This window comes from Gallinula chloropus (assembly GCF_964237585.1).
Source record: "Gallinula chloropus genome assembly, chromosome: 3".
Lineage (NCBI taxonomy): Eukaryota > Metazoa > Chordata > Aves > Gruiformes > Rallidae > Gallinula > Gallinula chloropus.
In genome coordinates this window covers 119,743,990-119,763,204 of record NC_140087.1, presented here as the reverse complement: position 1 = coordinate 119,763,204, position 19,215 = coordinate 119,743,990, and positions in this window count along the sequence as shown.

The window sequence follows — 19,215 nt, the reverse complement described above, 5'->3', positions numbered from 1 at the left end:
TCAGGAGGAGTGTGGCCAGCAGGTCACAGGAGGGGATCCTCCCCCTCTGCTCTGCCCTGGTCTGGCCCCACCTGGAGTGTTGTGTCCAGTGCTGGGCTCCCTGGGATAAAAAGGACAGGGATCCCCTGGAGAGAGTCCAGAGGAGGCTACAGAGATGATTAAGAGCCTGGAGCATCTGCCCCGTGAGGAAAGGCTGAGTGAGCTGGGGCTGTTCAGCCTGGAGAGAAGAAGACTAAGGGGGGATCTGATCAATGGGTATCAATAGCTGAAGGGTGGGACACAGGGGGACATGGGCAGCCTCTTCTCAGTGTCTGTGGGGACAGGACAAGGGGCGATGGGCTCAAGTTGGAGCACAGGGAGTTCCCCCCCAATCTAGGGAAGAACTTCTTCCCAGTGAGGGTGAGGGAGCCCTGGGACAGGCTGCCCAGGGGGCTGTGGAGTCTCCTTCTCTGGAGAGATTCCAGCCCCGTCTGGACACCAACCTGTGTGCCCTGTCCTAGGGACCCTGCTTTGGCAGGGGGCTGGACCCCATGGGCTCTGGAGGTCCCTTCCAACCCCTACAGTTCTATGATTCTGTAATGACTTCAAAGGCCTCACCTTGGAGCTTTTTCTCTGGCCATTGAGATGGAGATCAGTAGGGATGGCCAAAACCAGCAGCCCACTAAAGCCTGCTGCTCCACACAAGGCGATTGGGTTTGGTAACCCCTAACAGAGCCAGTATGTCTGAAAATCCTTGGGGTGGAGAAGGCACTGCCTATTTGAGTCCTGGGTACAGCTCAGTTAGCACTTACACCATCAGACTCTGAAAGCACTGCAGCAGTTTTGCATCCCCCTTTGCCAGCACCCTGCTGCCATCTCCCCTTCTCAGTCCCCATCTCCTAGCAGCTGGGGAGGGATTTGATTTTTTTTTCTGCCCTGAAAGCAGCCAGGGATCCAACCCACCCTTCACCTCCTTCCAGGTGCAAGGCAAAACCTTCTTTCATTCCACAGGGACTCCCCCTGAATGGGAAGGTCTGTTTCCCAGCCTGCCCCAGCTCAAAGGAGCCGCCTCTAATGGCCTATCAATATCTTGGACTTGCATCAAAGACCTGCTGGAGAAAAAGAGATCTGAAGGTGGTAAGCGTGTGAAAAATGCCTGTGTGTGAGGCTGTAATAGGAACCTGATGCTCAGGAATAAACCTGGCCTCTGGCTCAAGTCAGGAGTCACCTCCCAGTCTGCCTCTTTCAGGCTCAGTTTCCCCCAGGCTGGTCTGTGCAGGGCAGTTGAAGTGATTAACCCTTGATTTGTCTTTGTTATCACTATACCTAATGAGTGGTAACGGGAGCTCAGCAGCAAAACGGGGTGAGGGTCTGTTCCCACCTGGCTAAAACCCTTTGCTCAGGGGTTCCCCCCTTCCCTTACACAAATCCCATCAGTGCTGAAGGCATGGGACACCACACAACAAAAAAACCCTCTTAATTTCTTTCTTGGGTTAGGTTTCTGTTGGAGAAACCAGCTTAACTGCCTTAGCCTGCAAGCTGTAATGCAAAGGGAGCAGCAGAAGCACAGGACCAGGATGGAGAAATGACAGGACTGGGCTGGGTGTGAGGTCCTACCACCCCAAGACTCACAGAGCTGGCGTGCCCTGAGGCTTGGCTCTCGCATGGCTGCAGGTCAGCCATGCAAATCCTTCCCTCTCCCACATCAGACACACCTTCTGAAGCTCAGGGGGGGTGTCCCCTCCTCTAAGAAACCAGGCCCAGCAGCACAACACCCCACTCCTCCAGCCCTGAAGCCCATGCAGAGGATCTGTTGCCATCACACACCCTCAGGCACCCCTGCCCATGCATCATTAGAGCTGGGGAGCCACACGAACCACCCCTGACAAGCCAGGTGTGATGGAGCAAGTACTGAGAGGCACAGGAGGGTGTACAGGGGTGTGAGAAAAAGCTTTGCTTTCTCATCACTGATGATGGATAACAATGAATTCACAGTCTAAAGGGAGGTTGCACATAGTGATGCTAGGCACAGCCTTTTGCCCTGAGGGGCTTTTACGTGCCTGAGAAGTTTTATACCTCTGTACCTTCCCCATCAGGTCCCTGAGCTCTGGTCAGCTTTGAATGTGAGGTATTCATGAAGTAGCACTGGTTGGTATGTGCCAGACCAGGGCAGCACAGCTACAGCTTGTTAAATTAAGGGCTGTAAATAAGGACACACACTGCTTTGGAAGGTCACATGCTGGGGAGCGTGAGGTGTAAGAGAAGAGAGAGAGGGGAAAAAAAAGAAGGGTGAAAAACTCAGGGTGGCAATGAGAGTGAAAAAGCAGAATAAAAACCCCTATCAGCCAGGACAGAGGTGTGGGAAATGAATTATTCCTCTCCTTCACTATTCCTGGTGGACTTCAGCTTACTGGAAGACTGTTTTTGTTGCAGAGGAGCCGTGGTGATTGTAAGATTCTGTATTACTCTGCTCATCTCACCTCTGAGAAGATAAAGGGCCTCAGGATGAAAGAGCCCAGGCTGTGGGATGTCGCTGTGCAGGATGAAGGGGTGCCTGCCTGGCCCATGGATGGCATTTCTGGCATGGGTTAATCAGGGTGGAGGTAATGGTTAATGTTAATGACCTTCAAAAAGCACTTCAGCCCCTTTTATGCCTCAGTTTCCCTCTCACTGAGAAGGCAGTTCGTGCATCTGGCCTTCAGGGGATGGACAGAGATTCACCTCTGGTATCTTCAGGTCTCTCCATCTCATCCACAACCCTATGCTGTAACTGTAATCAGCTCAGGGTAACCCCTGTGAGCCACAGAGCTGGGAAAGCTGTTCCCCAGACAGTTTGCAGGTCTTCACCCCAACAAATATCACCGATGTGGACACCCCTTGATCCTTCAGAAGAAAACCCTAAATTGCACCTGCTAACAGCACCAGAGAGCTCTGCAGGTCCCCAAGCTGGGAAAAGACCGTGGTGGGGTACAGTACATGCCCTGTACAGGGAGAGCTGAGTTTGCTTTCTGGGGATGGAGTGGCTGACCCCAACCCCCACCCCCACACCAAGGTCCGCAGCAGGTTGGCAGTGAGGAGGAGATGGCTGTGGGAGGAGGTTGCCATAGCAATGGAGTAAGGGAGGACTCCAGCTGCTGCACGGTGGTGGATGGTGGAGGCTCCAGAGCATCCTCAGGGCAGGGGAGATGCTGAGGCCACAGCAGTAAATGAAGGGAGGAGACACCCATGTGGGTCATGGCTCCCTTTCAGGGAGGCTACACGTGAGTAACTCCTTTCCTCATCCCAAAATGACCCTGGTCAGCAGAGGACCCTCTCTGCTGTGTGGGCTTGGGTGAGCTCAGGCTCTTCCTCACCCTGGAGTCCCTTACCACATCTCCCCAAACAGCACAGCTGTAGCATGCTGCTCTGCACAAGGCTCCTACAGAGCTGGAGAGCAAATTGCTCTCCTGGCTGTCCCACAGGCTCAATGGAGAGCCCATCTCTCTGGGTTATATTATCCAACATTTGGCCACCTGATCCCCTTCTGCAGCACCTGAAATCTGCTCCAGAAAACTGATCTGTTTCCCAACTGCATTTCCCTCCCATCCCAAAGTGACCTCAAGCCTCATTCCCTCAAAAGGAGATGATACCAGCAGCCCAAAGATGAGCCCAGTATCCTAAAGCCAGGACTCTCCAGGGCAGAGATCCCCCCACTGAAATAGGGGTGTTAAGGCCTTGGTGGTCTCTGCCTGCTCAGCATGGTTGGGAGAGGATGGAGGGGTCATGGCAGAGCCCCCAGCCCTCAGTATTCACTGGACATAGTGGCTGTGGAGACCTCCTGGCCACACTCATGTGGGCTGTGAGCTCAGCCTTTCTTCCAGGGGCAAGATGAAGGCACCAAAGTGACCAAGCCGGGCATCACAAGCACAAGTGCAGGTCCACATGTGGTGGCTCTTCCTTCAGACACGATTTCCAGCCTAATACATGACAAAAGCCCAGGGAATAGCCACGTTTTGGTCTCCTGCTGATCCAGAACCCCCCTTGCTGGTGGATTAGGAGAGGTGGTGACACAGATGCACCGTACAGTGGGCTGAGATACGGGTACAGCACCTTGCTTAATGGCATCCCCAGTGGATAAATATCCTTATTCCTGCCCATTTACTGCCGTGAACACCTCCTCCCCAGCAGGAGGTCTCCCAGACAACTCAGATGCTAAGGTCAGCAGCAGGAAAGCAATCCCTCCTGCTGCTTTAGCCCTTCAGATGGAGATGGGGCATTGCAGATACACAGCGGGGAGAGGGGAGAATTGGGGCTTTCCATTCATGCCTGACCTAGAGCAGGTCACCCTGCCACATCCTCCTGCCCCAGTGACCCCCAGACAGACTGGGGGAGGAGGGGAGAGCAGTGCAATCCACCGGCCTGACAAGAGGAGCAGAGCAGAAGGGAAGAGATAGCAGGGGACCAGCCTGTACTCCCTGTCCTAAGGTATTTCTCCTGTGCTGATCTCCAGCATCACTAGTAGAGTCAGGACCTGCTTCAATAAATACATCTGTCCTCTCCTGTCTGGCTACATCTTATCCCTCCTGCCTTCCCTACACAAAATCGAGCAGGCTCCTCATGGAAGCAGGATGGGAGATTGCTGCCAGCTTTAGATGGACCCTGGCAGCTCCATTTTCTGACCAGCTCAGCTCAGCTCCCATTAATCAGCAGATTTCCAGCGGTGGGGTGGAAATCCTACACAGAGATGGGCATTGCCAGATGTTTGGCATTCCCACAAACCAGTCTTCCAAGGAGTGGGGAGCATTTGCAAACTGGGAAGCTGGGGGGGAAGGGGGGGGGGGGGGGAAGTGATGGGGCAAAGGAAAGGGATTAAGCAGCAGCAGTAAAGGCAAGTTTATAACCTCTTGGTGAAGACACCCCATCCACCCTACTCATCTGTAAGGTCTCTTGAGATGCAAAGGGAGCTGCAGATGATGGGCAAGGGTTGCTTCCCCACACGTTGCCCCAGCAGGTCTCAGGATGTAATCCTGGAGGTGAGATGCCTGACCTGCCCCAAAATATGGCCCCCAAAGACCCAAGGTTTGGAAAAGCCAGCTCCTTCTTTAATTTCCCCTGCTGCCACCCCGAGCACAGCCGAATTTCAGCGAGGAAAGAGCAGATGGAGCAGGCAGGGACCTCTGTTCCCGTGCAAACAGGGTAATGAGGAGGGCTGGGACTCCTTGGGAATGAGCCAGATCAAGCTGAGAAATGCTCTCTTCCCAGGAGACTGGCACAGGGAGTTATTTTTCCCTGAATGCAGCATGGAAGAGGATATTTTCAGACAGAAAAAAAACCAACCCCAAACAACCAACACAACAAAACCCCAACGGCTTTGCTGGGCTCCAGCACCCAGCTCCCCCCTCAGAGACATGCTGCCATGGCCAGCTCCCACTCAAGACCCCCAAGGCTCCGGCTTAAAGTGATCAGGGGAGCGGGGTCAGCCCTCAGTGATCCCCTAATCCCCTTTACATGCTCCCTGTCCCATCCAATTACCTGCCCTGGCACTCGCCCCAGCAACGATCACACAAGAGCTGCATTCAGACCTGCTGCCTTCTCCCAGCTCCCAGCACTGCCTCCTTATTCAACATTATTCAAGGCAAGCTGGTTGCAAACAGAACCCCACTCCCTTTCCCCCCGACCCCCCCAAAAAAAAAGGCTACGTCCCTCTGAAGCTGATTATTTAATTTTCATTTCCCTGCAGTGTCTCTGCCACATTTTGCAAACACCTAATGGCTGCGGAGCTGTTGGAAGCCCAGAGCCTGGGAGAAGCTGGATCCCTCCCATTCTGCTTTCTTTCCCCCCCCTCCCTCCCTCCCTCCCCTCCAGCTCCCCCCTCCCCATGAAGAGGTACTGCTGCAATGGGCATTGGAAAGCAGAGGAGCCCTGAGATGCAAACACACCAGTGACAGCCCCAGCATGCTGAGATGATGGCTGGCAGAGAGAAAACCCACAGCAGCCAAAACAGGCTTGTTCCCATCGAAAAGTGGGGTGTCCAAAGGATACTGGGAATGAGGAGACAAAGCCAAGCTGGACACAGCTCCTCACTGGAGACAAGGCACTTGGTTTTCATCCATTTTACACCCCCCCCACACTTTCCACTGAGGTCCTTGATGTAGAAAAGCTCCAAAAAAGAAGAGCAGTACTGAAAAACACAGGGAGCATCACAAGAAAATAGGGAGGGGTCTCCTTAGCCCTTGTGGGAGAGGTGTCAGCCTGCGTGGACTGGAGAGGCTGCAGGCTGTGCAGTTGGGGAGGTGCAGGGGTGTGCATCGTCTGGGGGTGTGCATGGTCTCGGGGCGTGCTGGCTGGGGTTGCACAAGTGCTTGTGCAGGGAGGGGTGTGTGGGCTGATGGAATTATTTTACCAATTAGCCCCAAGCTTTTATAAAAGGCTCTAGAAGAAGTTCTGGGTGATTTTTTTTTTTTAATTAATTAATTTCTCCCCATCACCACCATCACCACCACCACCTTTTTTTCCTCCCTCTCGGTGTTAACATGAGCTGCAACAGCCAGACCTGAGCAGGTGGAGACCTGCTCTGCTCAGCACGCAGTGCCTGTTTTCAAACAAGAAAAATCAAAGGTAGCAACGCCCTGCGAGGCCACCACGCTTCATCCATTATGTCTGCGCTGCACAAGCTGATAAACCTTTCCAGGGCTCTGGGAAATCTCGGGAAAGGGGCAGAGGGAGCAACAGGTGATCATCCCAAAACCTGGCCAGACTCTTCCCTGTTACACCCCAGCCAGTGCAGGGGATGGAAATAAACCCCCAAAGCCTGAAGGTGGTGAGTTACCCCCACGCTGCTCCCAAATCCACATCCACACATCTCTTTGTAAAGCGGGGCTCAACCCCTGCCCTGATTTCCAGCCTGTCCCAAGCAAGGGGGAGCTGGCATGCTGGCCATCTCCAGGGGAGATTGTGGATGGGGGGGGTTGGATAATGCACATCCCCCCACACACACATCCCAGCTGACGTGCCAGACCCCATTGCTGAAACTTCACGGTGTGCATTGGGGTCCCCATCACCTCCACCTCGATGCTCCCCATGGATCTTGCTGGTACCCCTTTCTTCAGGAAAGCTGGGGGTCCCCTCCAAGCTACAGGGCATCTCTCAGAGAGCTCCTGTCCCGGCTGCAGCAGGGTATCCCCGGCTTGGCTCTCCCCGGGGGTGTCCCCAGCGTGGCTCTGCTCTCCCCCTCCACCCCAACCCCATCCTCCAGCCCCAGCACAGCCGAGCCCGATGCGAGCAGCAAACTTACCGGGGACGGAGTCAGAGGGAAGGTGGCACAGACATCTTGGCTCCCTCCTTCCTCCGCAGGTCTCCAACTCGGGGTTCGCAGAGGAGTGTCACCAGTGCCTTCAGGAGACTGGCTCATCCTCCTCCCTGTCTCGCTTCAGAAATCTCAGTCTCTGTGTGTTGGTTGGGTTTTGGGTGGTGGTTTGTTTTTTTTTTTAATTTAAGGGACTTTTTTATTTTTTTTCCCCTCTTCCCAGTGGTTGCGTCAGGCTTGTTGCCTGGAGACAAGGCGAGCTATTCCAGTTTGAGCTTTTCAGTCCAGATTTCCTGTCTCCCTTTCATTCATACCACCAAGCCCTGAACCTACCTCCCACCAAGCAATAACCCTGGAGAGACCTGAAAGGGAGGAGCTGAGGCAGCCTGGGTCCTAAACATCCTCCTTCTCCCGCACCCAAACGAGGGAGGAGGGGGAAGCAGTGCCCGGGTAACGGGGATGAAGGGGTGCTGTCGAAGGCAGGGACCCAAAAAGCTTGTGCAGAGGATGTCTGAAGGGCTGGTGTAGTCCCGAAGGTACATGTGGCTCTTCTGGGTAAGAACCCGGCTGGCGTCCCCATCTCGTTGCATGCCACAGAGAGCTGTGAGCCCTTCTCCAAGGAGCCCTGGGGTCCTCTGGCACTCGGGAGAGCTTCGGATAACGTTTTCCAGATGCCACGGCTTGCCCAGGGGTCAGTGTGTGTGTGTGTGTGTGATGGGGAGTTTTGCAAGGCTTCATCAGCATCTCCGGGAAGCCCTGGGGTGGGTATCTCAGGGCACTGTGACTAGTACCCGCTTGCTGGCACAGTTCATCTCCGGGCAGAAACCAGATCAGAAGCCAGCCTTTGCCTGGTTTTTCTATTGGGAAAGTGCCTGTTGCTCCCACATCTGCCCCAGTGGGGCTGGAAACCGTTTTAACTGCTTCCGAGGAGGGACAGATAGAGGCACCTGCCCCAGCTGCTGGGACCAGAAGCAGAGGACAGAGGGAGTTTCTTCCCTCCATCAGAAGCTGAAGGTGAACCCCTGAAAGCCTGGGTGCAGCTCTCCAAAGCATTCCCCACATCCATCCCTCCTGCAGCGATTGCACAGCAGTGTTTCAGGTCCAGTGACCATGTTTGTGAACCTGGTGATGCAAAGGGTTAAACACTGGCCATCGACACCTAACCACCCAGGGCCCTTCCCACATTCAGCTTTTGTGAGAGAAACCCTCCTCACAGCCTCCTTTTATTTTACCCTTCCCTTCTCCTGCTGAAACCACCTCTCCTCTTCCCCACAGGCACTGAGGAGAGATTTACAGCCCTCTCCTTTCAGGCTTCCTTACAAAACACATCACAGGGCTGGGATTTCCCACCTCCCTTCAAATGCCAGGCAAAGCAGGGGTGCCCCAACCCTTCCCCCCAAGTAATTTAGAGGCTATGGCTGTACAGCACCCAGCGCAGGGGCAGTGGGTGCTCTGCAATACATGCCATGCAGACTCAAAGAGTGAATAGAATTTTTTTAATGCAAATGCACTTTAATTTTTCTTTATTTTTTTGGTTTTTTTGCTTTGCCAGCACCCTTTTTTGTCAGATTTCAAATCAGCATATGCAAAAGTCTGATCATCAGCTCTCCCTACGCTGCGGCTCGCACCCGCCCTTCCTGGGGGCTGCTGCTGAGATGATGGGAGGGGGGACCAAGGAGATGGAAGAGCTGTGGCCTTCGTGATGAAACCGTCTGACACATCGACAGCTGCATTTAAACTCTTAGCAGCAAACAAGTGGTTCAACATTTCCCTCAGCATCTCATCAAAACAAAACCTGGGGCTGTGCCCATGAACCAAACGGTGTCAGGAATTGAGCACGGGGGCCTAGGGAGAGACATAGGCCTCACTCCGGTTTTGACGTGGGACGAGCAATCCTGGGACACGCCTCAGGAATGAGCAAAGACCAGGGCCCCTTCCTGACAGCCAAGTTGGATTCAGACACCCAGATTTGATAGCCAAGAGCGTTTAATTGCACAGACGTCGCCAGACAGGGTCAGCTGGCCTCAGGGCCGGAGACCAGGCCTAGCACGGGTTAGTTTACTAGCGGAGGTGTCACTACCCAGACTGGACATCTATCTCATTGCAGTAACAGCCTACATGCTGTCACCCGCTCCCTCTTCTGTAAATGTTTATTTTTAATTTAGTAGTGTAATGGATTTCAAATGAGCTGCCACGAGACACCAGTAAAAGGCTGAAGTCAGATCCCTCTGAAGTCTCTTCATGAGTTTTGAATGCTTATTTGGCCTGGGTTTACCTCATTTAAGTTGTCTTCACCCAAAAAAAAAGAAAAGAAAAAGCAAGCTGTGGTGGGGATCTGCTCTTCCCATCAGACAAAAAGCAAGGCTTTTTGGCCTGCAGTGGTCAACCTGAGATTAGGTGTGATGAGGCAAAATAGACCTCTGCAACACCAGCGCTGCCTGTACCTACAGCTCAGAATTTTTCTTTTGCTCAGGTACAGCATGGCCTTTCTGTTGTACTCAGAGATGTGGAAGCTGCCTGTTCTCAGAACTATGTGGCACAGCATCCCTGGATCCAAGCCTGGGTCCTTGCTGGGATGTGGGTTTGTAAAGTCCAAGCTGGAAATTGCCTGTTGTAATGGTAATTCCCTCCAGACTTTCTTGGGGAACTATGTCTCCTGTGCCAGTCTCAACACCACTAATGCTGTGAGATAGATGTGCCCTATGGACAGTTAAATATCACCTGGACCTTCTGGGCTGTGTCACCAGAAATGGGCACAAATGGACATTCCTCTTCCAGCAGCTCAGTGCAGCTTGGATTTGAACCGTCTGCTCCTTGCCCTGGCTCATGGCTTTGGGAATTTCTCCTTGTAGGCATCCTGCCAACAGACCATGGAGGAGCTGGACATCCCATTAGGGGAGTGTGGCCATACCGTGGGGCTATGTGCTGGGAACATCTTGGAAGACCATTGATGGTTGCTTCTCAGTTGGTCACCAAATAAAGATCTTTCCCCAAAGCAAAGCCCTTGGGCTTGCCCAGGCTGGGATGGGAAGAAGAGGCTTGTGATGCTCTCAACCATCACCATACTATCCTAGCAAGGTGCAGCCTGTACTCCATGCACAGGGACTTGTACCAGGAAAGTCCTCTGGTAGAGTTGGGGGGCCACCTGGGATCCAGTCAATATGGAAATGTGGCAGAGGCACCTACAGAGGGCAGCAGGTCTCCAGCTAATGCTGTCCCCTGGTCACCCCCTGGGGAACGGCTGCAACTACAGATGATGTGCAGGGGGTTGTGGACACCGGGATTCTCATCTCCATTGGTCATTGAGGGATGTGGGGCTGGTCTTTTCCACTATTGATCTGGGTAAGCTTGTTTAAGAGATACCAGTTCCCATCTGGGCTGGCACAAGGATTCTGAGCCTATTTCAGTGGGCTATTTCAGCAAGGGCAAGACCCTTGCACCCATACGCTTGGCCCCTCTCTGCTTCTGGACGATGCTGAGCATCCATTTCTTACTCTGCCAAGATGATATGCATGCTGGGGTTGAGGGATTGCCTTTCCTGTGGAAAGGGTTGTCCACCTGTGCCTTCAAGTCCAGCCTGGAGTGTGGTGTGGGTTAATTGCTAAATACTGGAACATTGCACTGGGAGGAACTGGGTTCCTGGGAATCTGGAATGGGATGGCATTGAGTGCTGGGTCTGCTTCAGTGTAAAAAAAAAGTGCAAGCAAGAGGGAAGCTGTTTTTTGGAGCATGTATAGAACCATTGAATCCTAGAATGGTTTGAGTTTGAAGAGAGCTCATCTAGCCCATCTAGTTCTACCAACAGCCCAGGGTGCCCAAAGCCCCATCAAACCCAAGCTTGAACCCTGCCAGGGATCCCAGGGCAGCCCCAGCTTCTCTGGGCACCCTGTGCCAGGGCCCCCCTGGGAAGGATTCCTTCCTAATACCTCATCAAAATTCACCCTCTTTCAGTTTAAACCCATTCCCCCTTGTTCTATCACTCCACTCCTGACAAACAGTCCCTCTCCATCTTTCCTGTAGCCCCCTTTAAGTCCTAGAAGGCTGCATGTAGGAGACAGAGTAGGGGTATAGGGATATAGGTGGACCCTCCTCTTCCAAATACCATCCTTGTAAGTCATTACATTTCTTTCTCAATATTTTCAGAGTTGGTATTCCTGTTCATTTCCAAGCCAATTCTATCACCAGTCCATTCACCAACACCTCCCACTAAATAACATGTGAACTTTCTGGTGAATTCCAGCTGAGTTTGGTAAAGGAGAGGATGTTTCACAGACGCAAAGAGGTGGCTGAGCAGAGGAGTGACTTTGCTAGAGGAAAAGCTTCATGGTGAGCACCACCAGGGTGTTAAACACTGAAATATCAACAGGAAATCAGATTTCATAAGTTTCACTGTCATGGAACACCATGATGTGTTTTGCCTTGAGGTGTCAGCAGTATTTTCTCTATGGGTTTCTCCTGGATGAGTCAACTGTTACCTGAAAAGCTGGTTAAGAAACTCTCTAAGGTTGTTTGAGGTATCAGCTACCAAAGATGAAAACACAGGACAATTGTGCCTGAAGTCCTACTGAAATCCTGGTGGGAATTTCATAGGTGAAAGGAGATCAGTTTTGGTGACTCCAGATCTAACTTCACGAGTGTGCATTTTGAGCTAGCAACTTATTCCTCCCTCGGACTCCAAAACACTTCCCAAGCCCTGAAGAACTCGAAATCATTCCCAAAGAAAATAAAAACCTTTCCCAAGGATTTTAAGTGTCTCACTTGTAATTGTTTTCCTTTGATAAACCTGCTAATCCAATTCACTGCAGCAACACACAGAGGCAAGGAGTGTTTAAAATCTCAGGAACGATATGTCGCTTTTTCCACCTCTCTGCTGGAAAAAGGATTTGTGTTCCACTTTCACCCAAAATATTTGTTGTACATGATTTTCCAGAACTGCTAGTGAACCAAAAATTCCCCTTCCAGTCTTACCTGGCTATGTGGTAATTCATCTTCACTGAGAAACACAAGGTTGGAGGGATTTTGGGTGGACACCATCTCCATAAACTTCAGTTAAAAAAAATTTCTGTGATTGCCCTTAACTTATTTCTTTGGCTTCCTAAGCCAAGGATGGGAAAAGTAAGGAAAACCCATCTCAGATATCTGCTTTAAATTGGGATGAATGTCTGATGAAGAGACAAGCTGCAGCATCCCTCATCATGCACCCTCAGTGCCAGAACCAGTTTCTGCTCGCTCCAGTGATAAGACCTGGGTGAAATTTCCTGAATTTTTAACTGACTGTCAGAAAACACAGTTTCACCTCAATACTTGGTGAGTGAATTTGGACACCAGGCTTCAGTTCAGGGCAAAAAAAAATGAAAGACCAATAATTTGGTTTGATTTTTTAAAGGTTTTTTTTTCAACCCAGCAGTTTGATTTTTCATGTTCCTGGATCAAACTGACCCCTTTTGGGGGCATTAAAATGAAAACAACAATGAAATGTTGCGGCTTGATGGCTTCTTCTGCTTTGCTGGGGTTTTTTCAGCCCAGCAAATGCACCATAAAATCAAACATTCACTTCACTCCTTTTGACCGTTGTTCCAGAGAGATCCGTACTCCGCAGGTTGTCTCCATCCCCCAGCCAGCCACCAGCAGGAGGCTGTTACCTCAGTCAGAGGTTCTGAAACTGCAGGACCAAGATTCAACCTTCTCTTACACAAAGTTGTCATCCTTCATCTCAAAAAAAGGAGTTGATGAACAGCCCATCACTCAAACCGCCTCAGGCGGGATCCCCGTTGTCCTGTTGGATGATGCTTTGGCTGGCTTGCCTTTCTCCTCTTCTCAGTGTGGCAGAGGCTCTATCCAAAATCCAGCAGGATCAGTGAGTGACATGCATCCACTTCCTGACCTTCAGGTGGGCTGGCTGGTCTGAAACCCTGCTGATGAGGGTGGACCCAATGATCTCTGAAGGTCCCTTCCAACCCCTACGATTCTGTCTGATTCTGATATGAGCACGATGGATCTTCATGGTATCTCATGGTTGGAGTCAAAGCTGTGCCCAGAAGGGTCTTGGCACTGAAACACCCTGGTGTAGTGAGATCTGAGCTGATTCCTGCCCGCAGCATCTCCATGTGGTCGCTGGGTGCTCAACCCAGGCAGAGCTATTTTGCGATACAGCGAGTAATTGCACAAGAGAAGTGGAAGGCAGACCTGACAAGATCGATCTTACAAGTGATAAAGAGATATCAGGATGTGCGGTCAGCTGTCTCCTGTACCTCTCTCCCTCCCCCCCCCCCCCCCATGCCCTACATGCCATCAGCCATCCTGTACTCATGAGAAGGCAGACAGCTCTGAGGAGGAACACGAACGTTCTCTTTGGGTGAAATTTTAAGCATAAATTGAGCCTCAAATGGAAAGTGAGTAAGATTACAGCACTGTAACCTAGCTGATTACAAAAGGGGAAGCTGCTCAGAGTAGAACCTGACTGGAGACAAAATCTCCCTAAAGGTTAAAGGGTGTGCAATAAATATCTCCAGCCCTGCTATTGGCCCAGGCTGCTCTTAGCTGTGAATGGGCCAATCCAAAAAACTCACAGACCCCTATTTCTCCTCCCATTTACAGACCAGTTTTGCGGCTCCAGGGGAGAACTTTCAACTCACACCAGCCTGAATGAGAGCGATTCAGGGCATCCTTTGTAGCAGGACGGTACTTTTTATAGCCCGACGAGCCTCTGTGGGTAACGGTTCTTCTAAGGTAGACACCGTGCTCACATTAATGCTACGTGAGCAGTGTGGTTATACTACCAGCCCTTAATTGCTATAAGTGTAACAAACCAGTTTGATTTGTCATTCAGATGTTGTCTACAGGAAACCACTAACAGCAGTCAACTGACAACACCAAGAAGAATTAGGGTTTCTCTTTCTACGTGCCTTAAGGATTAAAACCTCTCAAGACAAGCTTATGTTCTCAAGTACGCACCTTGAAAGGGATTTTTTAACTCTGGTGGACAACTAAGATCAAGCAGGATATGATTTAATCCAAACATAGGACTTGCCAGGTAAGTACAAAAGATTTTTCCATCGCTTTTGCTTCGTTTCTGCTGCCTGTTTATCTTCCTGCACTCCACTGGGTGCATCCCTTTAAAGCATTGAAGTAGTTGCCCCATCTCTGGTTATTGTCGATGGACCAGTGGTAATTAATCCCTTAAAGACTGGATGTGGGATATTCAATGGTCCATGCTGCTGCTGTGGAGCTGGGCAGGGTATATCTCCTTCCTCCTAGTGTTGTCTCAGTACTGAAATTGGGGCACTTTCTGATGTGGGAGCATTTTCTGCTCTAAGTCAGACGTTGACCTGGCAGGTTGTCTCTTGGGCACAGATCAACCTCTTTTCCTTAAAAAAAAAAAAAAAAAAGATGAAAACCCTTTAAGTAGCAAGGGGTGAATGAGTTTCTCCCAGCTGCAGTCCTTGGAGGGGAAAATAAAACCAGGGACCTAATTCTGAATTTAAGAATAGGTGGAAGTTTGGATGCTCAGCCTTCAACTCCACAACCTTTGCTGAGTTGAACCAATGGATGTTGCGTACGGTGCAGGCATAATCCCCCTTCTGCTGAGAGGCACATCTCTGCTTTCTTTTACCCTACAGATGGGTTGGAGGGAATATTTTGTTTTCACCAGCTCTTCCATTCAAGCTGGTAAAACCAGTGGCAGGTTAACAGTGGTTGTGGACAAAGCTTCTAGCAAGTTGGAGGTCTCCAGCAGAGTTACAGTAGAGATGGACTTACTGTTTCTCCCTCTGGTCACTTCCCATCCCCACATCTGCAGGAGTCTACACTAAACCCCTAACTTCTGTTCTCAGCTAAAATTGAGGCCATACTCAGCTTTCCTCAGTGCTCTAGCTCGGAGCCACCTTGTTTGCTGTGATACTTGTGTCAGGGAAGAGCGGTTGCAGCATCCTGGATATTTGCATCTCAGACCTCCACAGGTGTTTACTCAGGGCTTTGTGGCCAGTTATGCCTGGCAAGGCAATGCTCTTCAAGGTGCCTCAGTTACTCCACTTGTGAAACAGGGACATTTCTTGCCTATCTTGCAGGCCTCCTCTGGCATTTAATTGATTATCGACCCTTAAAAGTGCAAAATCAGAGTTCATGCTACACAAATACGTGCACATGGTCCCGACCCTGGTGCTTGCTGGAGAAAAGAAGATAGAAGGAATGGATGTGTTTAAAAAAAATGTGTTTAGAAAAAGGGTAGATGAGGTACTTAGGGATATGGTTTAGCACAGGACGGGAACGATTGGACTTGATGATCTTAAAGGTCATTTCCAACCTTGTGATTCTGTGAAATTCAGAAGGAAAAAGGACAGCTGCAGGGCAGCAAGGCCACCCTCATTAATATGCTCCATTAGTCATTCTGTCAAGGTTTAAGTAATTCTTATCAGGAGATTTGAGGGCTGCAGAGCTTGTGCTTTCTTGCCCACATTTCTTGTTTTTCCTCCCTGGCCTCTTGCAGCATTATCATCACACTGACGCACAACAAGTTGTGAAGAAGCAGCTTTCTGTCCCATTCTTGGTTAGTTCTGACAAAGAACATGCTATGATTCTGTGAGAACAGGGCCATTGCTGTGCCTTGGGGGTTATGAAGTTGAATGCTGGATTTCCTGAGGGAGGAGGAAAGACCCGAAATTTCTATCTAAGTGAAAATTTTGCTAGGGTTCTACTCATTTTCTCTTTATCTGCTTTTCTAGTGGCTTACTGAGTTCTGCTGAATCGGCATGGGGTGTTGTGTCATACATTTTGACCCTGGGCTCACAGCTGCACCAGTGTGCTCCCCAGCCCCTGTTAAATAAACCCACAATATCCCAGGCCAAGCATCCCGCTTCTGCCCAATGTGGGCTGCGCATCCCTTTCAGCAGAGGACATCATCTCCTATATTTCTGCTTCATGACTTCGTTTCTGACTGACCTTTCAGCCTTCGATTCTCTGTGGCACCTTTATGAGCACATCAGAATCCAAAAGGGCCTTATTTAGGTGCCGACAAGGCTTTTTGTCGTCTTGGTCAGGCCACCATGGTTTTAACGGGGGTCACAACACCGTGTTGAGCAGAGTAGAAACATTAGGGCACGTTATTACTTCATCATTATTTGCCTGCCTTCCTTCCCCTCATTATTTCCATTCTCTCTATGTTTAAAAGGGAATTCCCTCGCTGTTCTTCCATAGCTGACAAGACTCTGGAGGCAACCAAGCGTTGACTCCATGTGGGTGAGCCCCCCTCATAGCCAACCATTTCCTCCAAGCCCACAGGGTTCAATCATGGGCAAGAATTTTGCAAGATACCTGGGGCTAAATCCTGATGGAAGCCTTGGCCACCTCAAAGTTTCCATTCACGGTGCCGTTTTATGTGGTGCAAGTCCCTTTTCTGGTTAGCTTGGCACCACACTGCAAGATTAGACATAGCCAAGGGGGTAAGAAAGGATGCAATTCCCCCTTGGCAGAGGTCTTGGCAAGAGATTACAGCCTCAGGGTCCTGAAGCTCATGGTGGAAGGAGTAGCTGCACCACTAGACATTGCCGTGACACTCAAAGTACATCACCCTACAAAACAGGATATACAGGGTCATGGTTATTACTTAAAAATAAGTGCTAAGGTGCAACATATGTGATATGAATGTAAACCAGGCCTTTGTTATTTCATGCTGGACAAGCCCTGTGCTTCTTGTGGGTCAGCCTGTCTTCCATATGAGGATTAAATCCAGGAGAATTCATTTCACTGGCCAGCCAGAAATATCTCCCTAAACCACAAAACTCAGAACGCAGCAGCTTCTTGTGTTGAAACCAAAAAAATAGGTTTCTAATTATGACCTTTTTTTTTTTTTCCCAAGAAAATGTTGCAACTGAGCAGGAGAACAATGTTCCTGTGGTTTTATGGAGTAATTTTGCCTTTATTAATGCTGGTCAGTTTTAATTTGGAAAATGTTGTGGGCTTGCCTATTCAAACTCCTAAACCCAATTACGATGCCTGAAGGGGAGGGACACAGTTGAGCAAAGGTGTGGAAAGTGTGATCAATGAGAAATGTTTGTAATTTTTCATCTGGAAAATGAAGCTGTAGCAGCTGGAGCTACTGTGAAGGAGGAGGGAATAAACTTCTTGTCCCCCATGATGGGCAGGACAAGTCATTGTTGGTCTTTGAGTGGAAGAAATTAGTGCTGATCGTTAAGAAGGCTATGGGAATTGGAGGGCTGGGATAGAGTGATGGGGAGCGGTGGGAATTTCCATCACTGAAAGCTTTGAAGCACAATTTAGGTAGGTCCACTAGATTAATGACTTTCTAGGGGCCAGTTCTACATTTCTGCCGTCCTTCAAAATACATGCGGCTTCCGAAGTGAAACGCGCTTTTCAAAACCTCTCTCCTGCATTTCCCCCTCTTTATTTATTTACATATTTATGAAATTGTTCTCCACATTTGACTGAATCTCACTCATCATCTCTGCTTCTCTGGAAACCCTGAAATATATTATTGATCAAAACGCAGCGTGCAAGACCTCTCAGGTCCTCCTACATGTCAGGCATTTAGGAGACAGAGCAGAGACAAGAAAACACATGATTTACAAATTAATCCTTGGCTACCTAACGAGGGGAGGAGAGTGAAAAGTTATTCTGTTGTCTGGGATGTCTGGTTTGCCTTACTGATGGTTGAATACGTGACACTTTTGGTGGGTGAAGGTTGAAAAAACTCTTTGTGACTTTTCTGCTTAAGCATCCTTATGGCCAAGAGGCAACACAGGTGATTGGCCTAAGTCCCAGGGTCCCAATTTACTACATTATGGTATATCCTCATACACAGAATCATAGAAGGTCACAGCTTCCCCCTTTCTCAGACCTCTGTGCTCCCCTGGGTTGGGGTGACTAGTGCTGGAAGACCGTCGGGTCATACAAGCTGTCCTCATAAGAAGGTACCCCTCTTCTCCATGAAATCTTGGAGCAGGGAAAGAAAACCCTTGACAAAATGCCACAGGCAGAGGAACTACAGGATTTCTTTCATCCCAGAGGGATTGCGAGCCCAAAACCCGAGCCATGATGGCATCCACACCTCAAAACGCGCGTACGGGAAGATGATGCTTGAGAAGTGGGCTTCAAACAGAGGTTAAATTTGATCTGGGGGAAAAAACCAAGGCATGTCTTGCAATACATGATGGAAGGAGGGAGAGCTTAGGTCACGATAAATAAATGGAGAAACTGATATAACAGCTTTAACTTGAATTTTTAGCACAAGAGTTTTTCCTGGCTGTCTCTTAACGTATTTGGCCTTCACCATTTTAGAAGTGCAGGAAGAAGATCACAGATGCTTGAGACATTAACACAGCAAACTTCATGGGGAATTGTTCTTTTTTCCACTGAAAGATGCCAATGTGCATCTTTTTTTTTTTTTTCTGACAGGACCTTTTCAAGGGTGGCCATTTCCCACAGGAATATTTTTTTTTTCCTGGAAATTTGAATGGAAAAGTAGAGGAAAATGTTCTGAGCAAAAGTGGCTGGGTGGACTGCCAAGGAATAACGACTGTGTACAGAATGGAACTGAGACCATGGGACTCCTTGCAAGGGAGGTTTAAGCAAAAAGGGGAAGAACTCCTGGTTGTCTAAACGCAGTTCTGTGTGGGCACCAACCTGTCCTGCTGATGTTAGCGAGGGCATGGACCCTGGCAAAGCAAGAAACTTGAGGAAATAAGATTTATTCTCACTGTGATGCAATAGATTTAGAGCAGGTGAAAGATAAAGTAACTCGAGAGTGGATGAGCCCCATCACTTCTGTGCCATAAATAATGACTTGGGCAATAGACCTGGCTGCAAGGGTTGGCTTTCTTCTGCTGTGATTCTATCTCCTTCAAGCACCAGAAGTCAAGCTTATCTTTTAATTTTTAATAAGGGCTTTAAAAATGGTGTAGTTTGGGGTTTTGTTGTTGTTTTTTTGGGTTTTTTTA